At 48.6% G+C, this 18,836-nt stretch overlaps 1 long non-coding RNA gene across 6 annotated transcripts; it reads left to right on the top strand.

Moving 5' to 3' along the window:
- Positions 1-2,989: 2,989 nt before the first annotated feature.
- On the top strand, positions 2,990-14,742 carry LOC137474845 (uncharacterized). Of its 6 annotated transcripts, none has more exons than XR_010999525.1 (4): positions 2,990-3,104; positions 10,373-10,480; positions 11,075-11,423; positions 12,528-14,742. It is a non-coding gene; the product is annotated as an uncharacterized lncRNA (long non-coding RNA). The 6 variants fall into 6 exon arrangements; XR_010999524.1 differs by lacking the exon at positions 2,990-3,104 and adding an exon at positions 9,215-9,642; XR_010999527.1 differs by lacking the exons at positions 2,990-3,104; positions 11,075-11,423 and adding an exon at positions 9,237-9,642 and having other exon boundaries at positions 12,692-14,742.
- Positions 14,743-18,836: the final 4,094 nt, after the last annotated feature.

Consider the following 18,836-nt stretch of genomic DNA (forward strand, 5'->3'; position numbering starts at 1 on the left):
GCCTTGCAGTGACACTGCACCATGTTTCCCTCTCTCTCTGACCCCAGCCTCTTATGGAAGGCTCACCAGAAGAGACATTCTACACTGCATCCCAGAGCTATGGCTCTATCTTATACTTTAAGGCTCCAGAAATATTTTGCAAGAGAGGATAGCAAAGGCTGGGGAGCACTTCAGCAGATACACCCGACCTTCAGCTGCTCAGGAGTCACCCCATTTTGTACCGTTTCTTTTCCTCCTGTGCGTGAGACAAGCAAGTCAGCATTTAGAATGGGTTTATACCAAAAAATTAACGGTAGTGAGGAGTATTTGGGTTAAGACATGACTGGCCGAAAGTGCCTGTGTTGTAGCCAAGCTTCATCCCGCCTAGGCAAATCTCCAAACTTTATTAAAGCCTTGAGATGTCAAAACAAGGCTTCTGCACAGTTCCCTTTAGAGGTGCCTCCATACACCATGCTGCAAATGCAGACACTGGCTTCAAGCCAGTCAGCAATAGCAGCCCTGCCAGCAAAACCTCATTCCCCCAAGCTCCTTAGGCGGGGTTTTGCTCTGCAGGGATTTGTATTGCTCTCAGCTATGGCAACACCTGAGCAACAGAGTTTAAAGCAAGGCGAAGGGTGCTCATCCCAGCACCAGCCACCTGCCCAGGGTACACCCTGAACAGCAGAGCCCAGCCACTTGTGATCCTTACAGACAAAGCTCAGGGCATTTCTGGCATGCCTAGACTTGTTCATCCTGTTCTTCAGAGGCATTTCAATTTCAGCCCAGCCCAACTCACTCCCGTCCCCTGGCACCTCCCAGCCTTACCCTGCAGGTAAGGGTACGATCTTACCTTCGGCTAAATCGCTGCATCTCCCCAAGAGATGCTCTTCCCCTAGAGCACTGCAGCACTGCCTGCCTCACCACAGCAAGCAGCCAAGTCCTCAGGGCACCCACCCTAACAGGGTGACAAAGGCATGGAGCACACAGCCAGGGCCACTTTTACAGGACCTTCAGCAGCAAGCTGCAATGAGATCACTGAACTCACAAAGTTCAGGCACAGACAGACACTTTAAGGAGGCTTGTGGGGTCTTTGACCCAAACAGCCCATGTGTTTTGGTAGCCACGAGAATACAAATACTTTTTAGCCCATCCTAGGAACAAAGAGCTCAAGTCTACCTTCTTCTAGTACTGGTGAGCAAGCCCTGTCTCTTGAACCTCACTGACGGCTCTGAGAGTGGCTCTGTGCGGCCGTGCTGCCGCGAGGTCCTCGTGGAACCACCAGCTGTGGGAGCCAGCACAGCTGCAGGGCCCAGCTCACCCTGGCATCCCAGTCCACACCCAGCACAGCCCCCTCCAGGGTGGCATGTTGGGGAGCCATTATTCACAGAATTCACAGAATGATTAGGTTGGAAGAGACCTCAAAGATCATTGAGTCCAACCCCTACCCTAACACCTCAACTAAACCCTGGCACCCAGTGCTACATCCAGTCTTTTCTTAAACACATCCAGGGATGGTGACTCCACCACTCCCCAGGCAGGCCATTCCAGAACTTTATCACTCTTTCCATGAAAAACTTTTTCCTAATATCCAACCTGCATTTCCCTTGGTGCAGCTTGAGGCTGTGTCCTCTGGTTCTGTCAGTGCTGCCTGGAGACAGAGACCGACCCCACCTGAGCACAGCCACCTTTCAGGGAGTTGTAGAGAGTGATAAGGTCACCTCTGAGTCTCCTTTTCCTCTAGGCTCACCATCTGCCTGAAATTCCCCTTTCCCATGGCCTCCTTCAGTGTGTGGAACATTCTTCCCTGCTGTAGCACACATTCAGATTTTGGTATGTGGCACATGGGTACGGGAATGCTGCTGCCCATTGCTGCTTTGAATTATAATATGGGAGAGCTTCTTCCTTTCTATTCTGCCTGACCTATATGTCCTCTGCAGACACAGGGTGACTATTTCCTGCTGTGGTTTCACTCTGCTGGTGACAATCCAGGCAAAATTACAGGTACCATCAGGGATGCAGGCATCAGTCAGCGTGTCACCTGCGAGGGCTGGCTCCATGGAGGAAGGTGAGCCTGGAGCTGGGGATGGCAGAAGGCAGGCGTGGGGCAGTGGCCAAACCGGCAGAGGTGCAGCCACAGAGTACCCAAGCAAGAAGAGCAGAGCAGATCTGGTGATGGCAGTCAGGCTCAGCCACAGCCCAGTGACTGCCAGGCCAGTCCACGGTGACGAGACAGATCCCGGGTCAGCTCAGGGACTGAAGTCCACAGGCCAAGGTCCACATAAACAGGGTACATGGCACAGCTGTAGGTGCAAGGTAGCCCAGCTGGGGAGCAAGGGCAAGAGCCTTGGCTAGTGAGCAGCCTGACAGGCCCTCACCAGGGCTTTTTAGCAGAGCTTTCTTGCAGAGCTCTCTTCGACATCAGGCACTTGTGTGATTATCTAAGTCATCCCTGAACCCAGGCAGTCAAAGCCCCAGGGGATGATGTCAGAAGCCTGACTCTAGCTACCATGCTGTGTGAGCCTTCTGAAGGCAGGTGGAGATGCAAGGGATGAATATAATCTGCTGCCAATCCCCAGCTGAAGCACCACAGCTCCTCAAATGCTGATGGTAACAGCAGTGGGCATTTTAAAGTAAAAGGTCTTTACCAGACAACCCTCTGCCTTCTGCAGCAGTGAACTTCTCCACTTTTATAATGATTACATGGAAAGAATGTGGAAATTTGCTGTTAAGAAAGGGAGCAAATAGTGAAATTGTAAACTGCTTAAAAATGACTGTTTTAACAAAGTTTTGAAACCGAGCTGGGGACAGAAGTCAGTGCAGTGCACAGGAGGGATAATATGTGTGTACACAGTCCTTCTTAAGGTAAAACAGTATTCACATTTTCTGGAGAGGGAGAACTATCGGCCAAACTGAGCTTCTAACTGACCAGTGGTTCTGGTATTTTCTGTTTGTTCACCCTGCTATGAGTTGACCTGAACCAGATCCTGTCTGCATCTCTTTCAGGTGTTCGAAACCCACTTCTGGGAGACAACAGGAAACACTCAGCATCCTCACCAGTCCCTGAGGAGGAGAGATGGCTAGCAGCCACCAGCACCCTTTCTGGACCAAGATGATGATGTATCAAGGTACAAAAGTGTGCTAGGTTCAGAGATTTTAGACTAAATAGCTGTAATTCCCAGCATGGGATGGGGGCCAAAGGGAATTCACTGAGGCAGTCAGGCTCTCCAGCAGCCTGGCAGCTCCTTGGTCCACAATGGAAATTAATCACTGAACTCAGGGAAGCGCACCTTAAATGACAAAAAAAAAAGCACCACCAGCTTTGCTGAGGCATCACCTTAAATGGGAAAATCAAACGCCACAACTACGCACGTCCAGCCTGTTGAAATGACACTGTAATTAAAACTTAATGAAAAGCGCCATTTATCAATGAGTTTTATTAACCTTGTCTAAAACCATTTGGACAAATTAAAACTCCTCTTGGTCTTTTCCTGCCACGCTAAAAGCGGCGAGTCACGAAACAAATCGATAATGCTGGCCACATTGGTTCTTTGTTCGGGACAGAAGAAAGCTTTGCTGCTGGAAAGCTTCAGCTGGCTTGGCTTCAGCCACCGGGACGCTGCTCCTGGCCTCTGCCAGGGCCCCTGCTGGCGAGCCCAAAAGAGATTGCCAGGGTACTTACATGGGCACATAAAGAATGCTCCCAAAAGCGCTACCGGGGACCAGCTGTCCCACTCCGGGGGACACTTCCAGGTTATTTGCATGAGCAGATATAAATCTATGCCCCAGAGAGCACTGCCAAGGCCCCTGCTGGCACACAGCAGGGGCTGCTGCCAGGGTACTCACCCAGCACAAAGCAGCGCCGCCCGGGGTGAGGCTGTCACAGAGCCTGTGTGTGCACATCTCACCCCTTCCAGGGCGCTTCGTGGCACTACCCCTCCCGGGATCAAAGCCACACGGGGCCCTGCATCCCAGCTGGAACCCTTTCTGCTGTTCCTTTGCCGGCCACAGCCCTGTAAAGCAGAAGGACTGCCAGACCTCGAGCTCTTCCCTTCCCTTCCCTCACCCAGCTGCGTCCGTCCCTCTCCAGCCACACGACAGCTGAGCAGCTCAGCACTGTGCCACCTGCTCCCCACCTCCAATATATCCCCCTGCAAATCCCAGCACAGCCACCCCAGGGATGCTCAGTGCTTCGCCTCTAGCGCTTGCACCCTCCTCCTGCAAGGCTCCAGCCCCACAGCAGCCACGGGGCCACTCAAGCTGTGTGCAGTGGCCAGGAAACAAGTGGAAACCTTGGAAGGAGCTAAATACACCTGGCTCAGGCGGGCTCACACTTGTTGTTAGGCTTGCTTAGGCTGCAACCCTCGTGCTTGCCCTGAGGTCCTGCTGTGGCTGGGGGCTGCTCTTCTCCTCCTTCACTCCTTTGCTGTACTTGGCAGCACTTGCCACAGGCTATCGCTTGTGTGGAAACCACTGAGAGTGTGGATGTGGTGGGGTAACTCCAGTGGTTCTCACACAATCAAGCAGACACCAGGCTGGGCCCTTTCTGGCTGCTGAGAAACCCTTAGTCTCCGTTCCAGCCCAGGGGAATGGTGTCACTGGGCCGGCAGCCCTTCAGCAGCTGCAGCCGGTGTGTGCACACTGCAGGGGTGTTCAAACGGGTGAAGCACTTCTAGAGAGAAAACATTCAGCAGCTTTCTCTTTGGAAGTGCCACTGCTGCAGCATGGCCAGTGAAATCAGCCCCTGGGAGAAATTAATAAGAAGAAAGTTTGCCTGTCTGCTTCCCACCTAAGTAGATAAGCTGTGGAACCCGCTGCCCCAAGACATTTGTTTAAGGCAAAGGATTTTTTTGCACCTTTTCATGAGTGCCCAACACGAGCCCTTATGGGAGTCAGGACTCTGTGGACACCACCCCTCCAACCTTGCATTGTCCTTAGGACTGGTCAGGATTACAGTGGGCATATTTGATGCTCAGCGGTTTAAATAAAATAGAAAAATCAATTTGTGTTAGGTAAGACTAACTCTTGCTCTCTGCTAGATCTCTGTTTTTGCCAGGCATCAGCATCATGGGCAGGGACACAAAAATCTTCAGTAGGTACGAGCAGGGGAACATCCCTACTGATGAAACGCTTCCCAAGCTCCACTGGGAAAGGTTGAATTCAGCTTTGGCAAGCAGGGCTTACATCACTACCAGCCTTTGTTACTTTAATTATAGCTTTTAATATTGCCTATAAAAATGTTTGAGACCTGCTGAACTCTTTTCCGAATCCTGCTGAGACCCCTGGGCTCCATCACACATGGCAGAAGCACATTCCATAGGTAAATGTGCACAGTGTGAAAAGGGATTGCCTCCAATTGCCCTCATATGATTTCTAATGTAATTGAAGATCTCTGGTTTTCACACAATGAAACACAGAGATGAGTTCCCAGTGAATCTTTTTGAGCTGCTCATTCTTTCATGGAGTTTTATCAAGCTGCAACCACAATGACTTTTACCCAACTCTGTCTGGAGACTCTGCTTTTGTTTTTACTGCGGGGTTCTGCTTCCTATTTGCATTCAGAATTATAAGTAAGTACTCTGTCTAGTGTCAAAAATAAGTTCTTGATGCTCTTACCTTTCCCGCGCTTTGGGTTCATCCAGTGTTCTTGCAAAAGCAACGCCAAGGCAGGAGATTGATCTGAAGTGTTAGTGAGCAAAATTTGCCACGCTGATAAGTGCATGTGAAGAGGAAAACCCCACTAAAGCCTCAGGCCTCCTGTTTAGTTTGCAGGGTTGCAGAACATAAAAAACCCTCCCTGTTTAATAAATCGAGCCAACGTAGTCCAGAGCAACTAAGAGACAGATGTGGAACCCTATGATGCCAGCACTACAGACTTGCTTTTCAAGCTAGAACAATACTTTAAAATGAACAATTCATTACTCAGATCTGTGAAAAGCAAATGAAGCTCAGCCTTTCCTAACCTTGACATTTTCCAGACTACTGGCCAAATCCATGGGTAGAACATTTCATGTTGGTAAAATAGAGGAAATAAGGCAAGAACTGTTTTTCTGCTGACAGCCATGGTTTAAAATATAATAGGATAAAAGTTTTATTTTATTTTAAGTGCTGGAAACACCAAAGGAAGCAAATGCACATCTTGATTTTATACAGAACTTGCTCTGTAGGATGGCATTGTCTTTAAAGGTAGTTGAGCTTCCTGCTTTCTCCCTCTATTTGAGGTGGGTTTTTTTAAAACAGTAGTTTCAAGGAATTTGTTTGCACTAATTCACTCTTCACAAACATTAAAGCCTTTCATTTATGTCTGAGATCCTTTGTCAAAGTTGTCTGGCTGTGAAGAGCATCAGAGTTTGCTTCTAACAGGAAAAAAGGTGTGCAGCTGTCTGTGTTTCTGCAGAAAATGAGCCCAAGAATTGAACTGTGGCCTGGGTCAGTGTTGTGTGCTCTTGAGTGCAAGGCTTCTCCATTAAAGAATTTTCTCTTTCTTCTAACATGGTTTGTTAGCTTTCTAAAAGGAGACCTAAGGATGTGACTTAACCCTGCAGAGGGAAGGAAACCTCAAATTCAGGCTGTTCTCCCATTCTGAACTTACTGCAAGTCTTTGCAGAGGGTTCGGTATTCTTGCTAAATAAATACAAAACCACTGTACTGTGCATGGAAAATAGAGAAAGCCTGGCTATGCGTGAGTATTCCTTGCTTTATAGAAAAGACATTTGCTTAAGGACATCTTGCATGTAAGTAAAACAGAACAGCAACCTACATAGGTTCAATCATTTCAGTCCAAAGGAGAAAAAATCCCATTCTTCCCTCCCCACCTTTCTTAGGATGTGGGGACAAAATCCTTGTTGATACACAGTGGAGGGTTGGTTCTTATGGCAGGTGGCTGCTAAGGACTCTGGGGGTGCTGGCTCTGGCCCTCTGATTGGGGTCCCCTGGGATGGAATGTAAGGCTCCCCGTGTCCCAGTCTGGCCCCAACACCCTCCCCAGTCCCTCATGGGATGGAAGAAGGTTTGGGGGGCTGGGGGTGGCTGTTGGCTGCTGTGGTTGGCAATGCCCTGGGCTGGAAGTTTTGGCCAGTTCCCACAGTGGGGCTTTTGATGGCAGCGAGACTTGGTGGAATGAGGGCCACACCCTGGGGGCTGTGCAAGATGATCAGCAGGACAGAACTCCTCTAAGGAATTATTGAATTGGGATTATTCAGCCTGGAGAAGGCTCTAGGGAGAAGTTACGGTGGCCTTTTAGTACTGAAATAGGTTTTTAAAAGAAAGCTAAAGATAGGACACATTTTTAGTGGGGTATGTTGTGGTGGGACAAGCAGTACTGGTTTTAAACTAAGTGAGACTAGATTTAGACTAGATAATAAGGAGCAATTTTTTTTTTTTTACAGTGAGGGTGGTGAAACACTGGAGCAGGTTGCACATAGAAGTTGTTGATTCCCCATCGCTGGAAACATGCAGGGTCAGGTTGGATTGGGCTCTGAGCAACATGATGCAGCTGAAGGTCTCCATTCTCATTGCAGGGCAGCTGGAGCTCAACAACCTTTAAAGGCCCCTCCCAGCACAAACCATTCTGTGGCTCTATGACCCAAGCATGCACACTCCCCCTTCAGAGGGCCAGCTGGCCTGATAGAGAATGCCTTTCTGATATGACTTATCTTTGCTGAATGACACCACGGAGTCCCAGAGTACAAGGCACTGTGCATCTCTGTTTTTAATGACTAGAACTGGCCATGGTAAAGGCTTTATGGCTCTGAGTGTTCCCTGTTCTGATGCAGTCCCCAAAGACATAAGCCAGAGGAAGACCGAGTGAAAGCAAAGTGCAGCAATTAGTAAGTTCATTCACCAGAAGGCCATTTGCATGTCCTATTGCAATTGCTGCTCCACTTAGCCACTGTAGGCTGTTTTGGCTGCCAGGGGCTGCTCACTGGCATAACTTAAGGTCCTCTTTGCTGTGTGTTTTGTCCCTGTGCTCTCCAGTTCTGCCTGTTATGTGACAGTTTCTGCCAAACAGTGTTAGCGCATTAGCCACTTTTCAAATGATTGCTTCCCCATTGGGCAGGGTCTCTTCAGAGCAGGAGGATGGAGACCACGAGCCTCTCAGCTCCAAAGAGATTTTTCCCCTCTCCAGTTAGTGGTATTCCCTGAGCCCTGCTGATGAAAGACACAGATGTGTCTGCAGAGGAGGAGCTCTCAGCGCCTGCCTCATTCCCCAGAGTCCTCTTCAGCCAGTTTGATGTCTAAGTGGAAGGGAAGAAAATAAGCTGACAGTGGGGTTACCACCCAGATGATTTTCTGAATTGATTAGCTGCTTTTTCACAGGTCTCACAGCCACACAAACCTCCTTGGATCTCCCCAGCTAAGTAATGACCTGGCTAGGAGAGCCCTAGAGAAAGACCAGCCATAATGATGTGCTGCTTCCTGCGAAAGAAACAAAGAAAAAGCCAGGGGAAAACAACATGAAGGGAACTAAATAACAGCTAGAAAGAGGCAAGGGAAACAAAGCTTGCAAGAGGGAGGTGAAAAAGAAACACCTTTCAGCAGCAGCTGAAATTTATACATAAAGGGCGGGGTAGGCAAGGAAAAGAGAGCTCAGACCACAACTTTTTGAGGTCAAGCCTGTGAGCACAGGGCAGGCTCCTCAGCAGCTGAAGGCCTTCTTTGGGTGTGTTATGATAGAGGTGATGTTGTAATAAAATCCAGATCCCTTCAAGCTGTCACGTTCTGGCCAGCCCGCTGCCACACGCGGGGTGGCCAGGAGCAGCCTTAGCAGCTCTGGCCATTACCTCCCTGAGAAGCACCACCCCCTAAGCTGGGCTCCTGCACCCCAAACCTTGCCCAACAGGCGATTTCAGCTGGGCTGGGCACGCTCCATGCCGCAGAGCCTCCCACCAGTGCTGCCCCCCACTCCCAGGCTCTGCCCTGCTGCTGCCGGCTGGGAACAGTGGCAAAAACCTCTGGGATGCGCAAACGGGAGGGCAGGAGTGCCCAGCCCAGCAGCTGCAAACTGCTCAGTTTCTCCCAGCATTTCTGCTGGGGAAGGCTCTCCTTCAGCATCCTCGGGCAGCAGCACTGAGAGGAGGATGCATGGCAGGCAGGGAGGGAGGGTGAAGCCCCTGCAGAGCGCTTTGGGGTCCGGCAGCGTCCCACGGAACGCCCGAGCTTCGCGTGCCCCTGGGCAGAGTGCAGGCTGGGCTACACTCTACTGAGGTGGTGGGCAGCTTCAGAGGGGTGAGCTGTGGGAGAGGGGAGGCTTAGGCTGGCCTTTGAAGGATTTAGATCACACACTGAAAATCTGTCTTGGAGTGGGAACAAATGGTCCAGCCTTCCTTATCTTTCACTCCTGCCTCCTTCTCATAGCACAGAGTGATGCAGATTAGAAGTGTGCTGTGGAGCCTCCTCCCTCTGCTCTTTCCCATCTGTGCCGTGCTATCCTGCCAGAGGTTTCTAACTTGACCATAAGGAAAAATTTAAAAAAAAAAAAAAAAAGCTACAATTAAACCCCACAGCCTCTATCTTTCCTCTGCAAGCGCCCCAGCCCAGAACTGCAGCCTGCTGCTCTCAGCGCCTCTAATTAGCTAAGCAAGGCAAGCACTCATTAGCCCCACCTGGGTCACTCTGCAACTGGGAAAAGGAGCCTTAACCCCCACATGGCTCCAGAATAAAGAGGTGAGAGGCGGATTTGTGCCCTGTGCCAGCCCCTCCTGGCAGCAGGGCCCCAGCCAGCCTGGCCCTGGGTGCCTTTGGGTGCTGACAGTGGTGGTGCTGGCAGGGATGTCCTGCAGGGAGGCTGGGTGTGCTGACACTGCTCCTCTGTGGAGCCCAGTCTCCCCGGGAGGTGCTATCGGCTCAGATTTGGAGGGGCAAATATTTGTTACAGCACTGCAATTTTAGCTGTTCTCGTGCTGCGAGTGCCTCGCTGGTAGTGGCTCCGTGGGGAGAGAGGGAGCCTCTGGCACGGTGGATATGACTGCAGTGACAGAGTTTGGCTTGACACTGATCTGCTCTTTCATAGCCACAACTTCAGAAACAGCTAAGCAAATCCATCTGCCAGCTTAATTAGATCTGGTTTTTTGCTACAGTTACAGCATAAGGCATAAGTGAACACCAGAACTATTCCCTGTGCTGTAACACAACTATTTCCATCCTTCTAGATCAAGGTTTTTCTCAGATCAGCTGGGTTTTTTTTTTCAGCTGTGGTTGTGCATCAAGCCCCAGTATAGAGCCCAAGGCGATGGGTAAAACACATACATGTGGGACAAACCAGTCAGTCTCAGGCAGTTTGTAGACTTTAAGTAAAGGCTCTTACAGGCTGGATTCACCCTAAATGGGCAGGTGGAATAAGGTTTAGAATAGAAATAAGTGTTTGGTTCCTTGTTAAGTTCGTTATTATTTTCAGGAAATTGGTGCTAAACCATAAGAAGCACCTCTCTAGGAAAGGACGAGGGAAGGATGGGAGTAACAGCTCTGCCTGGAGACAGGAGTTGGTGTGCAACACTGAGCAGTGGTGAGTCCTCGAAAGGAAATCTGCCTCTGTCCATCCCTCTCTGTTACAAAGAAATTAGGCACAGCAGCTGCAGCAGCCAACAGCAGGAAAAGGATGGGGAGTACCTAAAATACTTGACCCTGACCAAGTCTTGGGACTGCAGAGTTCTGCCTTCCTCTGTGTCCCCCACCCCGCAGGTAGGAGGATATTTGGAGCTGGGAAGGCCAGTGGTAGAGGCTGGCATGAAGGAGACCCCTGTCAGAACTGGGATTTTGAGGCAGACTGATCACTGATACTAGCAGCACTAAAAAAAAAACCCAAATGATACTATTTTTGTTAGCTCTTTCCCTCCTGTATTTTTTTTTTTTCTCAGCTGGATCAAAGGGATTTGTTTGGCTGGTTTCTCTTTTATTTCAAGTCATCTTTGCTTTTCTTTCTGTTTGTTAGTCTTCCCCAGAATGGTCTTCAAAGTTGGGGTTGGAAAGGCTGCAGGGGAATTTTGGTTGTCTGTTTGGTTTATGTTTAATATCACTGTTGTAATGGCATCTGAATGTTTTGCTAAATCAATTTTTGCTTGGTTTTGCTTTCAACTTGATTTCCATGATGCTGCTTCAGACAAATGGTAGCCTTCTCTCATGGGAAAGAAAAATGAGTTGAACAAAGTACTTGCTTTGGAAAGATGAGGGTAGAGTTGTGATGGCTGTTCAGAGACTCTGCATCAGAAAGAGAACTGATAAATTCTGCACCATAAATCTTCCGCCCGAGGTGGGTGAGAGGGCACTTCTCCACCACATCTCTCGCTGTGCCCAAACACTACCAAGGAGACTTTTAACCACCAGGACTGGCTAAAATCTATGTACAGCATTGCCTCTTAGAAGATAGGATCTCTGAAAACTCCATCCCCTTCCCTCTCCAAATGCACATTTTCCCTGTGGAAACTGAGCTTTGCCCCCATGGAGTCTAGGTAAGGTTGCACATTTTGTGTCTCTGGTAGGAGCACAAACACTAGCTGGGTGTTTGTGGTGACAAGAGGTGGTGGGAGGATTTGCTATTTGCCTGATGTGCTGGTTCTCTGATTTAAGTTTCTTAGCACCCTCAGGCTCACTGTGGCTCACTGCCAGTATTTGATCATATTTTCAGAATAGGATGAATTATGCTTTATTGCTTGTTCAGGTAGTGGACCAGTATCATCATTTAGGCTGGAAAAGACCTTTATGATCATCAAGCCCAGCCATTACCCAGCACTGCCAAGCCACATCCCTAGTGCCACATCTACATGTCTTAAATGTCTCCAGTGCTGGTGACACAGCCACTTCCCTGGGCAGCCTGTTCCAGTGTTTGACGACCCTTTTGGTGAAGAAATTTTTCCTAATATCCAATCTAAACCTCTTGAGGCATGACTTAAGGCAATTTCCTCTTGTTATATCGTTTGTTACCTGGAAAAAGAGGTAACACTCACCTTGCTACAACTTCCTTTCTGGTAGTTGTAGAGGGTGATAATGTGTCCCCACTGAGTCTCTTTTTCTCCAGGCTGAATACCCTCAGCTGCTCCTCATAAGGCCACGCTTTGGAGGAGGGAGGAGATGTGCCCTGTAATTTAGTAACCATTCATTCTAAACGAGAAGGTTAATAGCTTGGCCACTTCATATTTTAACCCCAAGCTTTTTCCCTCCCTAATTGTAAAGCATAATAGGTTTTATTTCCATACGGCTGTTCCCTATGGGGCTTTCTCTGGATATATAAATCAAAGCCCTCCTGCCACATTTTGGGGGGCAGATTCTGCCCTCACGAGAGCATAAAGTAGGGTCACCCAGCTGCCAGCAAAGTCACCCCATTTTGCCAGCACTGCTGGGAGTGGCCCCTGGGAACAGGCAAGGGAAAGATGGCCACTCAGATAACTGGCAGGATGGTTGGGTGCTGAGGACTTTGCAGATTGGATTGTTGATCTGGGTGATTAACTTCGAGTGGTTGGGTTTTCCTGGTGCCACGGTCTAGCAGGGCAGACAGTATCTTGGGGGCTGGGGCACGCAGACAGAGCTGCTGGCATACATCCCTCTCTTCCCAGCAGGAAAATGAGGCTTAGACATGAAGGTGAACCAGGAAGGCTGGGTGTGGGAAACCCAAACCTCGAAAGCTATTAAGTGCAGAAGAAGGAATAAATCACCTGGCCCTTCTCTTGCCAATTTCTCTTTTCTCCATTGCCTGTTTACTTGTGTTTTCATCGGGTCACAGGTTTAAAACAAGTCAGTGCTTCCACAGGCGCAGCCGTTCCACCACAGGCAGGTGGTTTGCAGCAGGATCCTCATCTTGAACGCAGGGAAAAGCAGAAGTGCCTTGGCAGAGCTGTTTGGGGAGCTGGGAACAGGAACCTAGAGGTTCTTCTGGCCAAGACTGTGACCTGTTTATCAGATCTCTGTTCAGGAGCCTACGGCATCCTTCCTGCCTAACTGTAAGGAGCACCGGCAGCTTGTATTGATATCCTGCTAGCATGGGAACCTCTGGAGCTGAGCCTCAGGTGTTTGGTGAGAGCTGGTGAAAGTGAACCAGCTGGAGGAGTCAATGGATGACAGTGTCACTACCAGTGCAAGCAGGTCTTTTATTTCCACTTCTGCACTGCTGGTTTAAACTGGGCTGGTGACAAAGAGAGCTGAGCAGCCCCTGTCATTGTGTGGCTGCATCCAGCCCAAGGGGGCCACCGAGCTGATTTTCTGAGCTGAGTACCAGGCTGAGGTACAGGGGTGTGCTTCTGGTGCCTTGGAGGATGAAAGTGATAGGTGCAAAATGCAAAGTGTAAAGCCACTTCCCAGCCCCTGTGGAAATGCAGTGGGAGGAGCAGCCTGTCTCTTCCAGGCTACTGTCAGCCCTTGGCTATCCAGGCCCCCCGCCTCAGCTGACACAGCTGCTGGAGAGGCTGGGGCCAGAAGGGGTGCAGGCAGCCCCCCCATCCCACTTTCAGCATCTCAGGTCTTTTCTAACAGCCCGTAAGTTCAAGACTGTGCTCCTGTGGGCATTCAGGCTCTCTCTTAACCCGTGACAGAAAAAGCTGAGTGTCTCAAAATTCCCTAGTTACAAGCAGGACTGTTCTGGGAAAGGTCTGGAGATGACTCACTGGATTAGTCACTAGCTCTTTTTTTTTGAGGCTGGGCACCTAAAATCCCTTCAGTCCATGAATCTGCCAGCCATCCCCCATTTCAAGCTGCCTACAGTCACTTTCCTCCAAGTTGACTTGACAGGTCTTGAAAGTCTTTTGTGGACCTTGTTCTGTTTCCCTGACACTGGAACCAACATTGTGTCTAAACCAGTTTAAATTATGTTTATCCTGGGTGAATTTATTTACACATACCAAATTAAGTAAACCAGCAATAGTGCAGCTTAACTGTTTCAAGAGCAACTACATTAGGAATCTGGAAAGAAATTATTTTTGTTATATGTCAGGGAGATTTTTCTACAAGGAAGGCAGACCTCATGCTAAAGCCAATACTGGGAATGTCAACTCCCTGTCCTTGGTATTTACAGAGAAACTGGATTAAGTCGCTCCACCTCATGCAGAATAATAATGTTTAGCATGTAAGTAGCATTTTACAATTTCACAGCGATAAACACAGATACCATGGTAATGAGAACTGACAAGGCGCTAGCATTAACTAATTAAGTCTTGCAACTTCCCTGAGGTGTCGAAATATGACCAGTCCCATTTTATAGATGAGGAAAATATACCTGAATTGATTTACTCGCAGTCACAGAGCAATTCACTGAAAAAGCTGGAACCATGACTCAGTGCTGCTAATGTTTGGATGGCTGCTCAGCCCTCGGTGGGGCTCTGCCTTATTTCTAGACACGTGCATCAGCACAGCCTGGTGTCCCACCCTTCGCAAGATTTAGAGATCAATCACTTTCCATTTCTGCTGACTGCTGTGGAAGGAATGGGATTTGAATATCTCTCTAGCCAAATGCAGCAGCCAAGTGTGGAGGTATTGGTGATGTTGGAAATGGATGCTGGTGAAGTCACAACAAGTTAGCACTGGAAAGCTGCACTCCCCACAGAAGCAGCATAGCAGGAAAATCAACTGGCAGGTGGGTGTCAAATGAAGCTTTGGAAAGGCTGTGTTGGCTGAAACCACCACGGGCTTTGCCTTTCCAGCCCCACCACAGCTGCAGGAATTGGTGTGCACGCAGCCAGATCATTTCTAATCTGTATGTCCTGAGTGGTTTACACCAACGCAGCATCTGGCCCAGAACCCTCGGCGGGGAGCACGGCACTGGCACCAGCACTGAACAGGAGCCACGTTGCTCTGTGCAGTAGGTGCTCAGAGCACCTTTCTTTAGACAAGAAATACAGCTTTCCCTCACATCACCTCTTCAGGTCCAGGCTACGAAACCCTGCTTACAACAAAGAGACCTTCAGCCACTCTGCCAGCTCTGCTCATACAGCACTAATCCCCATCTAAGAAGGTGTTGAACAGAGAACTGAATTGTCGTGGCTTGAAAGTAAAATGGTGTTTTAATGCCCCTCTAGGAACATAGTCTACCTCTGCTGGAGTGACTGATGAGGACGCTGCTATGCATGGAGCACTGCCCTGCCATGCAGCATCCTCTGCATTTTGTCTGGGGCCGTTCCCTGTGCCTGTGAGCGCTTTGCTCCTCAGCACAGTGCGCTGCACCTGAGCCGAATGAGCTCCGGCTGCGGCGCTGAATCCCACTGAGCCCCTGGCTGGTGTTCGGAGGCAGCCTGCAGGAAGCAGGCCTGGAGCACACGGCACACGTACCAGCACCGCTGCGAGCTGCTGGTCTGGAAACAGCCCAACATCTCCTTGTTTGTGCCGAAATACTGCTGCCTGCCCGGGGAGTAGCCGTGGACAGCAGGAGCAGAGACAGCAGACCTGGGGAGGCGTAGAAGCGTAGGGGCTTGTGCGTGTCTCCACTCTGCTTCCCAGGGAGGTTTCCAGGGCGGATTGCTGGCTCCCCATCTTGTTTTGTGGCCGTTCAAGCCAGCCCGTGTCTGACTCATCTCTCTGCCAGATGTACCCGGCAGCAGCTGTGAGCGTGGATGACCACAAACAAACCCCCACGCAGCAGCGGGCCCCTCTCCGCTACTCTTTGGGGAAAGACTTGGAAAGATCCAGATTCCCTGGCTTTCAATCCATTGCCACAAATTATCATTAGCCTGTTGATTGCTCTCTAGGGGACAAAACATCAAGTTACAACCTGTGGTTTTCAGCCCCAATGGGTCAGGAGCAGAAAATCTGTTGAGACCTAAGGCTTAGATGTGTTGGTTTGATATGTAGTTCAGTAAAGCACACAGGAGAGGAGAGTGATGGAGGGTGCTTTGCCACATCCGTGCTAGCCAAATTCCCGGTAGGGAGATGCTTTTCAAGGAAGAGAGTCCATGCAAGCTAAAGAGGCCTTTTTTTTTCTGCCTAAACCAATGGTGATGTGTGCAACTGCTGCTTTGCTTCATGGAAAGTGTGGCTACACTTCAGTAATGTGAAATTATTTCTCCTTTCCAGTGGTTTGTTCAGCTGAAAATAGTGTTGTGGAGTAAATATCTGGGATGTTACAGAGAGCATCCATCAGATTTTCAGATGCTAGGTCAGGTTCTCAGAGTGGCTGCCTTCACGTTGTCTTTCACATTGGACAAATGGAATGTATACATCCAGGAGACAAAAGAAACAGGTCTTTCACAACTGCAGTGTCCATGACATAACAGCTGGGTCTGTGCCTGAGGAGCTGGAGAGTCCATTCTAGCAAAGCAACAGGTTCTTCAGCAGATGAGCCTCAAACCCACACTGCTCAGGATGCAGGCTGCACGAACCATGGAAAACCTTCTGGTGACTCGAAGCTGGAGAGAAGTGTTTGTGTCCAGCTAAACCTGCAGCCCTGTTTGTGGTAGCTGAAGTTTAAGTCATTTATTAAGTCATTAAATTTAAGCCATTTATTATAATTTCAATGATAATATCATTCATTGATACCACATATCCGACTTCAGTAACAGACCAGTGCAAGCTGGTTCACTGCATCACAATGCCAAAAACAGTGGGAATGCCACTTTTCTCTTGTTCTATTGCTGCTTCCAATTCCTGCCTCCCACGCTTTCCAGCACTGTCCCTGTTCTCTCTCATGCCTCCATTTCACAGCTGTTGTCTGCGCCCACCCATCTCTTTTCTATTCTCTGCCTTAACTGCTGGCTCTCCTTTTTATTGACACCCTCATCTTTTCTCTTGATAACTTACAACTTCACATTGTTAGCCTGTTGAGACCGACTTTCCTCATCTCACCTTCTTATGCACGCCTGCAGCATCCCACTCACCAGCAGACCTGGTGATGCACACTTCATTGTGCATTTCTTGGTTTATTCAGCTTATCCCTCCCTGACTGCCATCTCTCAGACATTCCCCACTCTTTCTCTCTCTCTCCCTCACAGCAATCCAGCTTCTTCCACTCCACAAGTGTTTGTGACTACAGACTTTTCCTTACTCCCTGCTAATTAGGGAGGAGATGTATTTACTTCCCCCTCTCAGATTATTTACCAGTTTCTCTCATCCCCTGCTTCCCTTGTGTCTCTCTCATCCTGCACAATCTCTTGACTGTAGTGCTGTCCTCTATTTCAAATCTGTTTTGCTCTCTTTCAACCACTCCTCTTGGCTTTCATACCTCTTATGTCAGCCCTTTGTGTGCCACTGCTTTCCCTACTTCTTATGGAATCATAACTAGTGGCTCAAAAGTAATTATCAAAATGCAACTTGGCTTTTTTTTGTTCTCTTGACTCTCCTGGTTTAGTTAAAAGAAGCGAAATTTCTCGTCTGCTTCCACACATCATCTGCAATCCCTCTGGCTGCCTCTGTGACTCCAGCTGTACCACTACCCAGAAAAATCTGTGCCTTCATTTTCACTGTGTGTGCCTCAGTTTCCTTGATTTGTTGTTTGAGAAGGAAAAACAGATCCAGGGGTCAAAGCCAGACCTTCCAGAGCTAAATACTGCAGCCTCTGCTCAGGAATGTTTTTCCACTGTGCTATGTAAACCAAAAGCCTCTTTGCTCAGGAGGCATTGAAAAGGGAGCAAGGAACTTGAAGATGGATCAAAGTAAGAAGAATCCTAGAAGGCAGAATTAGTTTGGGGTGAAAGTAGGTGGCTAAATCTCGTCTGTCTTCTACTTCATAACTCAGCAAAAAGAAGCAAAGGCAGTGAGATTTGCTGGTGTTAGATTGTTGAGGGAGGTTAACACAGAGAAGGAAGCAGGAAAATTCAGACAGGCTAGAAAAGGGAGATGAAGCTCCTCACAGCCAGAAATGCGAAAGTTCTGTTTTGAAGGAACAGAAATGTTAGACTTTATCTATTGTTAAATCACTTCCCCTGAATTAGGAAAACTTGAACTTCCCAAAGCCAAGTCCTTGTGAGAATGTGCTGCTGGTAAGAGCAGAATCTGAGGTTTGCTTGGTCCCTCTGCAAATGCTTTTGACTCCTTACAAGGGAAGGCTGCAGTTCCTCCTGAACCTAGTTTATAGGAACATAGCCCAGCGGGCTTTAGCTTAAAGCCAGGTGGTGGAAATGCAAGGAAGTTAAGAGTTCTTTTAAAAGAGATCTTTATTAATGATAATATCATTTCAGCTGGTGAGGAACTGACCTGTGCCTGTCAGTAGTCTATTATCTGTCAGAGGCAGGCTACAAGAGATCTACCTGCCATCAACCTAACATTACCTTTAAGCTTTAGATCAGTGTTTCTGGAGAAAGTGGAAAACACTCCTCCCTTCTTTTTTGTTTCTAGATTAAATGATGTGTCATACAGGAATGGGGACATGCAGTGCCTGCAACTCTACAACCTTTTTTAAAATTTGCTTTTGGCACTTTGAGTTTGGTATTTTTTTCCCTCTGGAAAGTGAGCTCACAAATCCAGAGATGACCTGGAACAATGAAAACAAGAGGATATGATTTGGTCCATCAGCCTCAGTGTGGCTCTACATGGCACAAGGACTCAACCTTCAGCTAGATTGGGAAGAAAGGATGAGAAAAAGCACAGAAGACAGGGGAGGAGTGTAAATATGGAAGGTAGTGAGCAGCCAGTATCCAGTCCTGGATACTGAGCTAAAAAAATCAGTGGTAGGGGATGTCTTACCAGCAGCCTAGGAAAAAAACAAACTATCAGAGGAAGAATACAGCATACTTGGAAAGGACACTGGCCAGAGCAGGCTTTGAAAACTCATAACCAAAGGTGGCTTGGAAGAGAAGGAGCACATGGATCAAAGAAGAGGAAATGCCATAGTGTATTCACCAAGTCTCTGCCTAGCGTTGAATAGCAGTGGGAGAGCAGAGCTTTTTGTGCTTGAATAAGAAGTGTAAAGAAGTCTTTTAAGAACAGTGTAAGAATCTAGAAAAAGGAAA

The sequence above is a fragment of the Anomalospiza imberbis genome, chromosome 5, assembly GCF_031753505.1.
Source record: "Anomalospiza imberbis isolate Cuckoo-Finch-1a 21T00152 chromosome 5, ASM3175350v1, whole genome shotgun sequence".
In the NCBI taxonomy this organism is placed as follows: Eukaryota; Metazoa; Chordata; class Aves; order Passeriformes; family Viduidae; genus Anomalospiza; species Anomalospiza imberbis.